Genomic DNA, 16,318 nt, shown 5'->3' with positions numbered 1-16,318 from the left:
GCTGAGGAAGGAAAGCAATGCCTCAAATAATTTAGGCTGCAGATTTTTCTTTTCAAATAAAATATTTTTTTGTTTTTCAAGGTCAGACACTTGGGGGTGTTCAGGTCACAAGACGCCAGGGACTGTTTACTTTGGAAAACAAGGACATCCACAGTGGGAGGTGCTTTTAGCAACAACCAAATCTGGTATTTTAAACCAAACAGCACCCTGGGCAAAGGGCAGCTTCACTCATCCTTACTGACACCATGACATCAAGGGAGAGTGTCCGAGAGCTCACTGATGCACATGCAACAGGAATGATATTTGGTGTTCTCACTTGTGAACTCAAGTACCTCAAAGCATGTGGGAGATCCTCAGATGAGAGGAATAAATATTTTATGCTGACTGCAGTCAGTATTTACAGTGGAAAGGGATTTCTTGAAAGGCTAGACAGTGCCCAGTAGTAGGTTTTATCTTAAAGTGTTTTGGTCGTAGTGGAGCAGCATTTTACCTACAAACAGATGCAAAGTGAGATGGCAGGTTTTCCACTTTCCTTTGGATATTTTATTTCATCTTTCAGTTGATTCAACTATTCAGGCTATGGAGATTTCTAAAAGTCAGATTTTCTTCTCAGTCATCAGTAGAAAAAGAGAAGAAATTATTCTTTTAGAAGTTTATATTGGGTGGCAAGAAAAAAAATATGATGGGTTCCTACTATTAGTACAAGTAGAGGCACTTTTAGAGACAGTTTTGCATCCCTTGTGAATGACATTGCTGGGCTGAGGCTGACCAAGTGGGACGCACAGCTTTGCTCCTCCTTGCTAACCAGCAAAGCCTGCTCTCTCTAAGAGTACAGGAATGGTCATATCTGTGGACAGCTTGGCTGAAAAGGCACAGTCTCCTAGACCTTATCAAATCCGCTCTGGAGAAAGCATCTGTCTCCAGCCATTTCCATCTCTCACTGGGTGGCCATGCATGAGTTCATATATACTGTTTAAAAATGTATGTGTCTTTCTGAATGTGGATGTTTTTTCATCCTAGCTTTTATGCCACAAACCACAATTGCCACAGATAACTACTTTACCTTTGTGAAAACATTTGTTTCCTGTTGATATTTAATTAGTAGGTAAATTCCACGGGTCAAGTTAGAGGGCAAAAGCAAAAGTCAATTTTAGAGGATTCAGCCTATTCTTAACCAGCATGGTATTTAGAAATGTTAAACTGCAATAAAAATCCACATCTGTGTGGACTCACCTAGAGTTTCACAACAGCAGTGAGAATAGGGCACCGGGCTTCCTATTTCAAATGTCTTCAAAACATCCCTTCAAAGAATCTCTATTAGGTGCTAGGAGTAGAACCTGGGGCATCCAGTTTCACAGTTTTGACCATTTAAGTGAGATGAATAGAATAGGGTTGGTTTCAGAAATGCACTGTGAATGGATTACTGTTTTAGCCCTGAAAATACACATTTCTTCCAGCAGTTTAAAAGTGAGGGGAGTGTTTGTGCCACCAGTGTAGGAAACACACATCGCTTTTCTCCAGTGACTAAAGTAGACTAATGAGAGCTATCAAACTTGCTAATGACTGAAGGAAAGCCTTTCAGTGCCTCACACTGGTAAAACCTAAGTGTTTTCTGTAGCTTTAGGTCTGATTGACACCAGTGTGAAAGAGAGACAAATAGCAAGCAGTGTACCACAATAGTCCATGTGCTCTTTATGGCAGCAAGTGAATATGGAGAGGCAAGCGCTGCAACCCCAGGAGGCAACTACATGAACCATAAAAGGCATACCCAGTTACCTTGAGCCTAATCTAGTACATATATTTCAATTAACAGCATTCAAAACCACTGCAATTCCAGACAGAAGCAGTATGAGCTCTGTAAGGAAGGAAAAGTGGGCAAAATGGCAGAGCTGTGCCACTGGTCCAGGGGACCAGCGCTATGAGGGCAGGTCAAGAAATTGCTCACACGGGCAGATCTCAGTGAGTCACTGACTTCTGCTTTCCAAATGCCTCCTGGGCAATGCATAATTACAATGTGTTTGTCATTATATACAGATAAATCCAAACTCCACTCCACTCGTTCAAGCAGCTTGTCCTTATCAAGATCTGTGGGCTGGGCAGTCAGCTGTTGGAGGTCTGTAAAAGAATAAGCCTGAGATTGTTCACAGGTTGGTACTTAGAGATGCCTTCAAATCACCTTGGGCAACCATTATTTTCAAAAGACAGACATTACCTAAGAATATTTGTATTTTGAGAGAAACCAGATAACCTGGGGCAAAATGCTCACCTTCAGCTCACAAAGAGTTTTCATGCCTGAGATTGTGTTACAGCTTCGAAAATTCACAGCAAAGGCTCCAGGTTTGTTTGAAGACATGCATGAAGAATTATATGGTGAAACGTTTCATTCTGGCTGTGAAAAAAGTTAATTCAAAACAACTAAAACATCAGCCATAAAGATGTAGAACATTTTTCAGGAAGCCCTGTCCACCTTGAACTAATGTTTTCTTAAAAAACAGCCTGCCTGTAATAATCACTGTTATTGAAAAGACATCCCAAGGTTGCTGTATGGAAATATGTTAAATACGTTCTGAAATCCAATCTAATATAATTTCAACATTAGAGCTCATTCATAATCCTGTATTAAAAGCCTATGCAATTTTCATGAAATATGTCTGTCTGTGTAATCATGAATGCTGAATATTGTCATGGCTTTCCAGGAATTTTCAGCTTCAATGCAGAGGAAAGAAAACTCTTCCAACTGGACTTCTACACCACTGAGAAGAAATAACAATAACAGCTCTAAATGTAAAATAAACATTTCTGGAAAAATACTATCTTTTCAAAGAGGCTGTAGTCTGAATTTCAAGCTACTAGTAATATGACACAGAGGCTTCGAATGTGCCTGTGGTTACAGCTCCTTGCTTTGTGTGGCACTGGGGACAAACAGTCCCACTAGAAAGGAATGAATCTGTTTACTCATGCCTAGATTTAGAAAGTGATCCTTCAGATGGAGTTGTCTTAAGCCCCATGAATATTCCTGCTTTGAATCACTGGTTTACAACTAGATGCAGCTGTTACTGTGATCACATATTGCCAATTCTTTCTAATTGCACAGCACCTCAAATGCACGGGTGGAAAAATTAGGGAAATGTTCAGCATCACCTTATGTCTGATGTGAGTACACTAGCTGCTTCTCAGGAATTTTTCTGTGTTTATAATTTTATAAAAGAATCAAAGCTTATAAAGTAGCACTTGGATACACAAAAGGGGTAAGGAGTGGGAAAATTCTTCTTCTCTCTCTAATGTTCCTATTCACTGATGGCTCTTTGATATTTTTTCTTTTTATGAGAAACCCTTTTTATTAGTGGAATATTTCTGGTTCCGTGGCATAACTTTAAAATGATAGGAAAAATTATACAACTGGGATCTCAATTATTCAGCACAGCCATTTTAATCCTTCATGTTATTTGATCCAGTACAAGGTAATATACATCTTATTTCCAATTAGAATACAATTCTCACTATATTCATCATCTATTGATGTCTGCTTTTCCATTTGCCAGAGACATGAAACCCTGTGATTCAAAGGGTGCCATTCAGCCTACCCTACCTGTGGACAATTATGTAGTGTCAGCAAGGCTGCCTGTAGGTTTGATGCCTGCAGCCTAAGGCAGCTGGGAGCTGCTGTGTGCTTTCTTTCCTGCAAAATTTCTCGCCAGCTGACAGCATAGTGCAGAAATGGTTCCTCCATGCTTCCGCAGCCCAATGCCATTTGTATGAGCAATAGTGCAGAGCACATTTGTTTGAGACTCCTCAGCTGCATGTGGCAAAAAGATCACTTCTCATGCCTGAGGGCCATATCCTGCAAACCCCTTCATAGTGCTTTATGCTCTGTGACCCTAGGCTTTGCTCTCCTTGCTGTCCTGGGACAAATTCCACTATCGACTTTAGCAAACTCTTCAGAAGTGTGTGCCTCAGACTTAATGGGTGTGTATCCAGTTTTAATTGGCCAGGAAGCATGGAAAAGGCCTTTGTCCAAAGAGGTCTTTGTGATAACCACCTTGATGCACTTAAGAGATTTCACACAGACTATCAGTCTCTCAGATTTTAAGGTCCCTTTGAAAGTAGGTTTAACGTTAGTCTTTCGGTAGCTATATTAAATGCTTTTTCTATAGCATTATGTATGCTATAGAAAATGATGAGAGAAGACAAAGAATGAAGCTCATCTGCAGAATGCTCAAAACTCAAATAAAACCTTTTAAAATAATGGCCTGTGTTGGAAGAGGAGAGGGACTATGGCCAGAATACCTGTGAATTTAAAGGTGAGGGCTGGAAGGCAGGTGACTTTAAATGGTGACAAGACTCCTGTGACACTTCCCTGGAATTAGAGGTCAACTCATTCTCATTTCTACATTTCTTTGATGTGCTGAACTCCCAATATGATTCATGTAGTTCTGAGCTGAGAGCAAAGCTACAGTATTGAAATGGACTAATGTTTTCTAGGTCAGGGTTAACCTGAGTTACAAAATCTTCCTGAAAAGCTACTCTGAAGCCCTTTAGACCTGTTGGAATGGTGGCATACAGTGAACCTGTGAAGGACTATGTCTAAACTAAGAAGTCACACAAATGCCCACTTCTCTGTACACAGCAAGCTTCATTCTCACACTTTCAGATGAACAGGCTGCTTCCCACTTAATGCAGCTGTCAGTGAGATTTTAACTATTTCCGTCTCAAACCTTGCTTCTTTGTCTGTGTCTAATGTTTCCTGGCAGATGACCAGAACACTGTAAGATTATGTTGAGAAGATGGATAGGGAACTCTGTTTCTTGTGGCAGAAGAACTAGAGGAATCCAGTGAAATTTCCAGGCAGGAGGTTTTAGTGGAAGCAACAGACAGAATCTTTCTGTGCAACACTGAGTTGCTCTGTTGGATTCAGTACCGCAGAATGCTATGGGATGCTGGTAAATTCTGTGAAAGCCTTGCTTTGAACTGGCTTTTTTTCAATTCATATTTTTATTACAGGTGATAGATGTCTGAACTAATCCAAATGCATGGTGTTTGGCAAAGTTATGGAAGAGCATGACCTCACAGGTTTGAATGTTTGTAATGATTTTCCATAGCCCTCTTTAAAAACTGCCCCCTTGCTAATCTCAATGGATAGGAAGCTCTAAGATCCATGATAGCACTGGAAAAATGTTAATATCCTTGAAGACACCTCCTTGTAGGGGATTTTGCAAGCATATCAAAAGGCAGAGCTATATATTTTCACATAATTAACAGTGAAAACACTCTTTTTTACTCTAGTGGTAGGGAAATGGGTCTTAGTAGCTGTAACGCCACACAGCATTGATGTCCACATTTACACAGAGAACAACTGAGATTTAACTTCTGTTTGTACTGACCAGGAACAAGGAATTTCCCTGTGATGATGCAGCCAGACCATGTGCAGCCTCCAAAGCTGCAGAAAGCAGCCAGATCATTTGAAAGGTGAATTAATGCATCCCTTAAAAGTGCACATCCTCCAAAAACCTCTGCCCAGCAGAAGGCAAAAGCAGAAAGCGACCATGTGCTGCTCCTTCTGTAGGATGAGTAATCCCTGCTGCTCACAGCATCCATTGGAAAGGCTGCCCTGGAACAGATGTCCTGGGAAGGGGTGCTGAGGATCAATATTTTTACAAGGGTGTTCATAATTTCACTTTTTGCAGAGAGATGGGAGGCTGTCCTAATAAATAAGCATTTCTGTGTAAGGACCAAAGGAAGGAGATTCCTTGTCTGGGCAGAGAACAAGGATGAGCATCAGTGGGGAGAGGACAGTGATTTCTTACAGCATTTGGTATACTAATCTGTGAGTCTGAACCTCGTGCTAGGATTTCACACTTCCATGAGATGCAGTGCATTGAGAAGCAGAAGAACTTCAAAACATGTTCTAAATTATTTCATTCAAAACATTAGCAAATACAGATGCTCTTGGGCATTGAACTGAATCTGTAAGAATGGGGGAAGAACACAGATAGAAAGGAGAAAAAACCCCCAGCAGGGAACAGATAGACTCGTTTCATTTATGTAGGAGCAAACTGAGGTACAAAAGCAATTATGAGTGATCTGAGGTCAGTGAGAGGAGAACCTTTTACTCACCATCCTTGCTTTAGTCCCCAGATAAGCATGGCCACACAGGAGACCCTTGGCTCCTAGCTCTGGATACTATCTTTGCTCCCTTGCTACTTGAAGCTGAGCAAGCAGATGCTACCTGGGGTTAGAGGAAGGAAGAGGAGGAAGATTGTGGGTGGAGGGTGCTTGTCACAGGTGAAAGAGATGGTGAGAGGTGGAGTGGCTTTGGGTTTTGAAGGCAAATAATCTGTGTCAGGTATCAGAAGTTACCAGAGGGTAACTATTCCAACCGGGACTGTCAAAGTGCTGCCATCACAGCCTTTGACTTAGCAGCAGTAAGAGTTTTACTTCTCACCCAGTAGCCCCAGGAAGGCATCCAAAGGGTTGTAATAGAGCAATATCTTGACTACTCCGTGGAGACCAAGACTTTCTACCTCCCTGTTTTTTTGTCCCTCTGCCTGTGCCCTGCATTTGTGCTCAGACATTGGCTGGGGGTGTTGGCTGGTCCGGGGTCACCACGCTGCAGAGAATATGTGAGCTATGTGCTCGCTTTCATCACATGGATATGCGTCAATGTGTCACTTTAAAGTAGTTCAAGTAAGAGATGTGGGAGAACAGATGAGGAGAAGGGAGGCAGGAAACATGTCATAAATCCACAGTGAGAGGGACTCTGAAGTAAGAGAATTAAAGACTCTGGAAAACGCATAAAAATCTGCTGTAGAAAGGGCACTGTCAATGCATCCTGTCAGTGCAGTTTGGTTTTTATTTCCTAGTGTGCAATACGATATAAAAAAGTTCACCTTTACTAGATGATCCATGGAAGCCCATATTTCACATGAGATTTATTTTTCATGTGAATAGGCCTGGTGTTTCCAGACACTGGTGGATATCAGTCGCCGTCCTCTAATACGAGGCCACCAGCACCTGTGGTCTCCCAGGGACTGTCTCTTCCAAGTGCTGCTCCTCACACAAGGGCCACTTCATTGTTTCTGCTTTGTGTTTAAGTAGAGCTGAACTAAGGAATGTAGAGTTGAATAAAAATAACGGAGAAAGATCAGACTGAAATTATTTCCCACCCCCCCAAAAAATCCCACTTGTGCAATCATCAGATATGTGAGCTTTGTGCTTTCTCATATTGCTATTGTAAAAAGAGAAAAAAAAAACTTGAACCCACTCAAGTATTACAGAGGGTCTCAAATACTACAAAGAGTTTCAATAGACTTATGTCCCACTGCAGGAATTTGAAATTCCCTCAGCACCCAGAATATTAAGCAGTCTGAGGCCTGTACTTTTAGATCAAAATTTGTGAGAAAGAAACATCCTGGCTTGCCTAAAAATGACTGATGAAAAGAAAAATTGCCAGTGTAGCAACTACGAGCCTCTCTGGCAGCCAACTATTCTCGCTCAGCCATCCCCAGGACCTCCGTAGGACATAATATGATCAACATGGGCAAAAGGCCTCCAGGCTCTGTCTGAAAGACTCAGTGATGCTAATGAACAATGAGGAGGAGGCTTTACACTGTGTAACCCACTTTGGGCATGATGAAAAACAATTTCTTTTCAAAAGTGTATGAACTGGGACATTCCAGACTGAGAGGGGGACCTCCCTCCCCAGTTCTTTCATTTGCCACCCTCTGTACCTCCTTTTCTTATTCCTTGGTCACACTGCATAGTAGCAAGGACACATTCCAGTAATTTTGCTGGCATCTGATTGTGAAGGGTCGATTGCATGGCAATCCTCTATCTTCATGGTACTCCTACTGACTGAAGAGCTATGCCATGGAGATGTAAATAAGGCAGAGACCACTGCACTTGGGCTTCCCTGTGGGGACTCACCAGTCAGACAAGCACATTGCTCCCTTCCCTCAGCCACCCATCTTACTTTAATCTTTTCCTTCCAGCACAGCTTGAGAGCTATTGCTGCTGAGACTGCATTTTCATGTCTTGTGTTTCATTGCTACTCTGTGCTTAACATATTAGTGGTGTGAAGTAGCGAGGAAGGAAATAGAGGGGAAGCACAAGGAGCAAAGTAAACATCTTCAGGGAGGTAAAGACTGCACAGAGAAACACTCACTCACCCTTTTCAGCCAGGAGTTTAACATGCTTCAGCTTTGCATGACAGTCCTGTGTGCAGGGCTGCCCTTCCAGCAGCCACAGAGGTTGCAGAGTCCTGTGACTCACTCATCCTTTATCATGCCAGGCTGTGTGGGACTGCTTTCAGCTGTGAGGCATTTGAAAAGTACAGGCACTTTCCAGATGAGCAGACTGCTTCTACTGGGACTTCAACTGTCTTTTCCCCAGCAGTGGGATTTTTGTAGGAGCAGTTTTCCACACACTATGGCTCAGATCCCACCAGTAGATAAGACTACTTTGGCTTGTGGCCCTCTTGGTACAGAGGTGATGTCCATCCCACAAAATCCTAAGTTACTGTGAGAGCAGGTAGGGCATAACAGACCCCACTGTTCCCAGTCATAGTGTCTGTGTGTGCAGAAAGACCCATGGAGTCTCTAGCCTCTGTTGTGAAGAAGGGCGAGAACAAGCTGAAGTTTTCTTTGGAGAGCCAGCAACCCCACGAGCCCCCAGCCTGGCTGAGATGGAGCAAGCACCTTTGAGGGTTGTATGGCACAACCCCCACAGCCCTCACACTGTTTGTGCGGGGAGTCTGTGCTCCTCTGCAGAGCAGATGCATGACAACTGATGGAGAACTGTGATATCTCCTACTTACCTGTTAATCAGGAATGTGGGTAACCCCACTGACCATCAGCAGAATGGCCAGGTACAGCATGGGTCACTGTTATGGAGCTGTATGTCTGTGGCTTTACCCAGCTTCATTCTGCATTTCCTTCTTGATACTGTGCAGCCACTCTGGATGGGGACTCACAGTGACTTACTCCTTGGCCAAAACGTCATCAAGTGCTGCTCTGAACCCTTCTGCCTGCTGCCAGTGCCTGCATAGTGCTGTGATGTTGAGGGATCTTTTGCTTCATCACAGCTGGAGGTCCCACTAGCAGCATCAACACTTCTAAAATTTATCATAACCTGGAGCTGGAGGCATAGGCCATCACTGGCTTATTTTACAATTATTTCAATCTCTGTATTTTGCAATGGCTACAGAAGTGTGTCTGCTTCAGTGATTTCTGAGCTAGCTGTTCTTCATCTATGGGAGAGAAGCAGACCTCGCATGCAGACAGCATCTTAACAGCTGCTCAGCCCAGATTTCACCCTGATTTTTTTCCTTCAGCTTTGATGATGTGACTGTAGCAGTGAGTTGTGGTGCACCTGTGCTTTGGAGAGGAGCACCCGCTGAGCCTGGTGCAGGGAGGCCATGGGGGCTGCCATGGGCACGAGCAGCACCACTGGTGACTCGACATGGGCTGGCCCCTGGCTGGTGCCACCTGCTCCTGCTGGCTGTGGTCTGGGAGGGCAGAAATCAGCCCTGTACCCTGGGGTGCAAGCTGGCTGTGGGGATGTGCATGGGGAGGCAAAAGGCAAGGAGCTGGGGTGGAAAGCACAACCTCTGTGGATGTACATGGCTGAAAGATGAAGGTTTCTGCCTGGTGAAACATGGCTGAAAGATGAAGGTTTCTGCCTGGTGAAACAGCCGTGGGAATCACATATGGAGAGAGGGGGTGGTCTAGTGCAGGAACAACAGTACAGAGCCTCTGGGGACACAGGGACAGTCGCCAGCCCAGGGCACCCAGCGGAGTAGGCAGCCATGGCAAGTTCCTCATGTTGCCATTGTCCAAATGACACAAATCACGTAAGAAAAGAAATATTTTTTGGAAGCAAGCACAGAAATAAGTGACTCTACCACTGGCCCAATTGAGCTACCCCAGGACACCATACAGCCTTTTGGTTAAAACGTGCACTAAACAGAATATACCATTGTCCTTACATATACATGCTCAGTCTGTGGCTCTGGTGCAGGAGGGGCTGCGGGAAGAACAGGAGGGGTTAAGCTGTGCAGCTCCAAACACACTGCATCCTCAGAAACGGGCAGGAGGAGTGGGGGGCTGTTCCCTTGTGAGGTTGGAGCAGCTGCAGCTGAGGGTCCCACAAGGGTCCCGTGGGACCGGGGGCTGTTTGCTGACTGCAGCCCCCAGCCCCTTGGCACACAGCCCAGTCCCAAGACATATAAACCAAAGAAGCATAAACAGATGATCACATGAAAAATATATCATGATTAGCCAGATAGATCCCAAATGTTTGTTCTATAAACTGCAGCAGGCAGCACAAGTGTTCACTGCAGCTGTAGTTTCTCATCTTATTTGTGTAAGTGTGCCATTAAGCTTAGACATGGGCAAAATAATCTTTCATTGATTCTCACTTAAGAAGCTGCTTTAAAGATATATTATATCAATGTTTGATTCAACCCTTTTGCAACTCGTATTATATCATAAACTGCTTCTCGCTTAATAGAAAATCTTTGTTCATTTTTTTCTCCTGGGTTACTTCCTTTTCTCTCTGAAGCCAGTAAAGTGGTTTGTTTTGTGAATGAAAGCTGGATGCCTTTAGCAGGATGGCATTAACACTGACCTCTGCTCATGCATTGAATTCCTGCCCAGTGGGAGGTGAGTTGGAGGAAAGGGTTAGTTCATTGATGGTCAGAACCCGCTGAGAGCAGGACTGTTAACCTGCCTGGAAAGGGAACTGCTTAGAGGGCTTTTCCCTTTCTTGGATTAGCCCAATGAAGGCATCCTTCTCTCCCTTTAGTTTTAACCATCTGCTGGAAAGATGGTTCTGTTTCATCTCAGCTTGGTAGAGATTATTTTTGTATATATAAAATGGCAGTAAATTGGGGTGTGGGGTGTGGAGGGGGTGTACACTTTAATTTTTCCTGTTGCTACTTCCTCTATCAGAGAAGGCTATCTGAATTTCACAGCATGAAATATTTAGCAAGGACAATGCAAAGAAATCAAAACCAAACTCCTTCAGGCATTTCCCAAGAAATGTAGCATGTTTTATGTCCCTTGAATCCTAAAATGCATCCTGTAAAAAGGGTAAAGGAAAAAAGAAAAATTTTGTGAAGCTGATTGCCAACAGCATCTTCTGACAATTAGTGCATGAGAGTTGTTCTGAGGGAGACGGTTCTATAATTTATAATGAAAAAGTATTGTGTAAAAATAGCAACTTTTCATTTGATAGTTTTATCCGCTGACTGCGGTGATAAAACCTGTGCTCTGCTTCTTTTTAAGAGCTGGAGAAGATGCAGAGGGCAAGTCAAAACCCAGAAGGTTCACAAAGCACAACTGTAAGTTTTTATTTCCTTTTTGTCTTTGTCCTTCAGAATGAAGGGAACATTTGGAGAATCAACTGTATCTGTGCTCCTTTTTACACAGTCAGAAGATTCATTAACTAATCCTCCTTCTCTTCCCTGTCACTTTGACTGCCAAGTTGCTTTGGGAGTAGATGGAGGAGACACTGTCCTGAAAGCAGAGTGCATAGACCAAGTCAAAGTGTGGCTATAGCAATTAGAAGCCTAACATCTTATTTTAGTTCTCCCACCCATGTCAGTCAAGAAGAGATCCACTGAAGCATCAAGAAGAAATCCATTAAAGTCAGTGGAATTGCACTGGCATAAGGTTTCTTTCATTGAGATTAGGGTATAATTTTGGTGTCTGTTTTATTTGTAAATTGGGCAGATAGAAGCCACTGGGAGATCATTAAATCGGAACTCAGGAATTTTCATTTCCACTTGTTTTTTTGAGTAAAATCATACTTTGTTATCCTTGCAGAGTCTACAAGGACTAGTTTGAGCTACTCTCACCAGCTAAGACAACACTTCTCTATAAGGTGAGCACGTTGAATAAAGCTTATCGATGTAGTTGTTTCTTTTTCTTTTCATTCACCTCCTGACCTTTAAAAATTACTTTACTCAACAAAGGACAATAGGGCCAATCCAGCTCCCATTAAAGTCAGCAGGAGTCTTTTCATTAACTTCAGCTGAAGCTGGGCTGGGCCCAATAAGACTAACTTTAAGAGTAAAAAATAGCAACTCATATAGAGCTTTATCTTGCCCCCTGTGGCTTGATAACTGACCTCCCATCATGTTCACTGGGACAGGATCGGGCTTATAAAGCCAAGTAAAACTATTACAGGCCTAATCCTATAACCCAAATTTATAAAGTATTTGAATTTCCTCCTTTTAATCACACTGGAAATATTTGAGAACTATTCATGACTTTACGAATAGGGAGGAGCTTCCAGCTGAACAGATTGGATTTGTCTTTGGGTTGCTTTATGCCCTAGAGTTTTCTGTTTTTAAAATAAGGAGGAAGGAAGATGGCAGGGGTAAGGGGCTAAAAAGATGACCTCATGTAACTCCTTCACTGTTTGGTTTTTTTTACTCCATCTTCCTACACAAGCACCATTCCACTTCCTTGCCAGAACCTTGCCAGGTCATTCCAGCTGAAATCCTCTGCACCATTTGCTTTCCCAGAAGAAAATGCCACTGATCTTCTCTACCTGCTTGTCCAAGAGGGAGACGAGCTGCATCCAGAAGGGTTAAGCTGGGCCAAGGTTGTGATGTGGATGCCTCTTGGTCTAATGGGAGCCGGCAGACTGGATTTTGTTCTTTGTTACACCTTTGCCCCAAGACATTAAACACTTGGTTTCTAATTAGTGCTTAAATATACCGCAACACAGGGAAAGTTCCACCAACTCACAAACTCTCACCCTGTGGAGTAGATTTTGTCCTGGAACTGACACAAAGCTGATTTTTTTTCTCTTTACTGGTTTTTCATTTTGTTCTTTTCCTCTTTCTTTCTTGCAATTAATCTACATGGAAAACTCTGTATCAAAGATATTGATTTGTTTCAGCACCAGAAGAAGAAAGGGAATTTGGCAGCTCTTTGAACTGTGGTAAAAAGCCCACCTACTTGGTAGGTTCTTGTGTGTTTTATTCTGGAGACCCTAGATCACAAATTTCGTTTTTGTTAAAAACGAATCCACTCACTGCCATCAGAACAGTACCCTGCCATCAGAATAATTTGTAGCAGCCACCCAGGGAAAGGTGGGCTTGGTGACACAGCCACACTGCGAGGCAGGACGCAGAGCCGCACCAAATGCTGTTCTACCCTCAGCCCCGTGTCACGAACTCTTCTCCTTTTTCAGCAGAATCTAAATTTATGCAGTCTTTTAAATACAGACACGTAGTGTATTAGAAAGAGCTCTCGGATATCCTCAGATTCTCCATGCGCAAGGAGGAAGAGCCCCCCTGACTCCTGACACCATCAGCCCTGGTATTCTCTGCGCTCACCCAAAAGCATTGCAAGCATCAACATCAGTCACTTCAAAGAGCCCTTTCATGTACCACAAACTTTTTTATCCAGAAGGCCCAAGCAAAAGGCAGATCTGGCTGTGTCTGGCTTTATTTGGCTCGCCACTTGTGTGGCCCCTTGGAAAGGTCTCAGAAGAGTGAACAAACTTTCCATGCATTTTCAGCGAGCAAGTGTAAGACACAAAGCTTTTTCTGTCACTTGTTAGCAGCACAAGGTAATTAATGGCTTTGTGCTGCTCTCCGGTGTGTTGATGCTGCTGAGGGAAGGGTCCCTCCCCCACCTACACTACCAAGTCCTGTTCCCTGGTTAGACAGTGCCTGGAGATGGGTAGATTCCATTCCTCTCTGCTGAGGCTCCTGCTTACATCTCAGGAGGGAGCCTGCCAACCATACCAGATGAGGCTGCCCTCATGGCACCCTCATGGCACTCAGCAAGCAGCTGGGACTATGCCAAATTTCATCATAGTAGGGTGGTTCTGGGAAGCCACCTGAAGAGAGGTCAGCTCTTCTGGGATCAGTGTTTTGATGAGAACAGCACTATCCCATTTCAGGAGCCTCTGTGTAGGGAAGCCTGGTGAGATGTGCACACCCTCCCTGCCAACTCACCCTTCCCAGTCCTATGGGTGCTCATGAAGCAAGGAGTCCTGCTCTCCAACCCTTCTGATACCCTGTGCAGTAGCTGAAGGAGCTAACCCACAGTGCCTCTTTTGGGAAAAACTGTGGTTCTGCACATCTCAAATGAAGCAGACTCACAGGAACCTGTCTGCTCCACACAGAAATTCCTGTTGTCAGATCCTTACTGATGACAAATTGTGTTTGACAATGTTCAACATCACAGGTCTTTCTGCATAATTCTTAGTAACTTTATGCAACAGGCACCTAACTCCAGGACCTTAGTCACTCACTGTTCGCTCTTCTGTCATTTAGTTCACTTTTTGAAGCTCTTGCTCTGATACGAGCAGAGAAAACCCACCAGAAATAGACATCTGATTTGGAGAGCTAGGTGCCAAAAGTCAGTTGAGATAAACTATTTCAAAAATTTCTCATTAGGTTTTTTCCCTAAAGCCACTTAGTTTCCTGTGAACAGGAGATCTGATTGAAGATAATAGCTCACTTTCTTAGCAATCTTGTGATGAATTCATGAGAGCTGATGACATTGCTTACTGTTCAAGTGGCACCTAAAGCAACAGTTGTTCTTAGTGATTTATGTAGATGCAAATATTCTGGCAAATTCTCTGGAATCTCTGTGGGGGACACAAGCCAGATTCTGCGCTCTCTTGTTAACTGGGAGCCAGGAGAGAGGGGAGTGCACATACTGGATTTGCTGCATGTACCTTCATCGGCCAAACAAGTCATACAGCCAACCGCCTATTCCACGCTTCTTCCCGCTTTTGTAGCCAAATGAGAATAGTGAGGCAAATAGCAGGAGGTTACATTTTTCTCTCTTGATTCTTATTACAAGGTTCTAAATGTTTATATGCTCAGAGAACGGAGGCCGATTCTCTCAATGTTTGCAATTACTTGGGTACAACTGGCGAGAAAGTTTGTTTTTCTCAACTAGAAAGCAATTGTCTGTAGCCAGACACCTATAAAAGACTTTTGATACAGTTTTATCCATTTCTCTGTTCTTTGAATATTAAGCAAAAAGTAGAAGCTGATTCCCTAGAGGGTATAATACTATCTACTGTTGCAGACTGTTGTGTACTTACCAAACATACTGATTTTCTCTGGACACAAAGATACTGCCTTTTTTTTCCCCTTTTATTATGGATTGGATGTGACTGCATATTTCTAAAATAAACAAAGATGGAACAACCACAAATGCATAATTAATGAATTGTTCTAGCTGTATTTACTACAGAAGTTACCAGAGCCTTGGGTGGAAAACATACCCCTCCTGGTCTGGGCCAAGTGCATGCCAACATGTAGTATATTTTCATTAAGTTACATGATATTAATGTTTTCAGGAATCACTTGAGTTCTTGCACTCTGCCTGCCAGAAGTGTTGCCCGAATCCATTCCCTATTTAATCATGAAGGAATGCTGTTCAAAAGATTTGGAGTCAGAAGTGCTCAATAAATCAATCCAGATACACTCCTAATGAGTGGTGAATTAAACAACATTTGCTTCAGGATCAGAGGTCCTCCTGGGAGATTATTTTTTATTGCTAGCAGGATTGTTCACTTGCAGGTATCAGGAAGCTGTGAGTTAAGGCCTATTAGGAAGGTCTACAAAAGAATCTGTGTCTTCTTTACTGAATGCATGTGATTATGTCCAGACAAAAATGATAAACAGGTGAGACTCATCCTCCACTGGAATATGCTGTTTCCTAAACTAAGGAGGAAGAAAAATTTTGTAGCTTCAGGTGGGATAAAATTATTCTACATTTATATCTCCAGGTTCCTGTCTTGCAGACCACAACACAAGAATTTAAAACCAGGAGTGTGAAGAAAACAGTTGAGGTGGAAAAGAGATGTTTAGAGTCCACACTGGCCAGCAGGAAAGGCAGCTCACTGTGACTACTCAGGGGAGTCTCTGCAAGGCTGGGCAGGACATTTTTCCAGTGATGAGGAGTGAAGCCTAGAGAAGCCAGGGCTTTTTGCCACCTGAAGGACAATGTGCAAAATTGCAGGCAAAATATCTGAAATGGGAAGGATGTTGCTTGATGTAATGTTTAGTTTATTTCTAGCCTTCTACGCTTTTGAAAACTGGTGTTTTTTCACAGCATTAGAAATTAATAATTCCAGATATCTGTCACTTTCACTTCCCATCACCACCCTTCTCTGAACAGGCCAACAGGTTCACTTGTGCATAGAGGTAGCAAGTGGATATAAAATGTCCCATGCAGCCCAAGTGGCGTCATAAGGAGCAAGTGAGAGTCCCTGAAAAAGCAGGAGAGGATCAGATAGCCCAAACACCTAGGGAGGCACACTTCATGCTAGGAGAAATTAA

The 16,318-nt window shown here is 43.1% G+C and overlaps 1 long non-coding RNA gene across 1 annotated transcript; it reads left to right on the top strand.

The window, feature by feature from the left end:
* The first annotated feature begins 10,562 nt into the window (after nucleotides 1–10,562).
* On the top strand, nucleotides 10,563–11,910 carry LOC116995720. The gene is made up of 3 exons (XR_004417773.1): nucleotides 10,563–10,658; nucleotides 11,283–11,338; nucleotides 11,823–11,910. It is a non-coding gene; the product is annotated as an uncharacterized LOC116995720 (long non-coding RNA).
* Nucleotides 11,911–16,318: the final 4,408 nt, after the last annotated feature.

Source organism: Catharus ustulatus, chromosome 4, assembly GCF_009819885.2.
Source record: "Catharus ustulatus isolate bCatUst1 chromosome 4, bCatUst1.pri.v2, whole genome shotgun sequence".
NCBI lineage: Eukaryota > Metazoa > Chordata > Aves > Passeriformes > Turdidae > Catharus > Catharus ustulatus.
The sequence above is the reverse complement of the archived record's forward strand: the minus strand, read 5'-3'. Positions and strand labels throughout refer to the sequence as shown.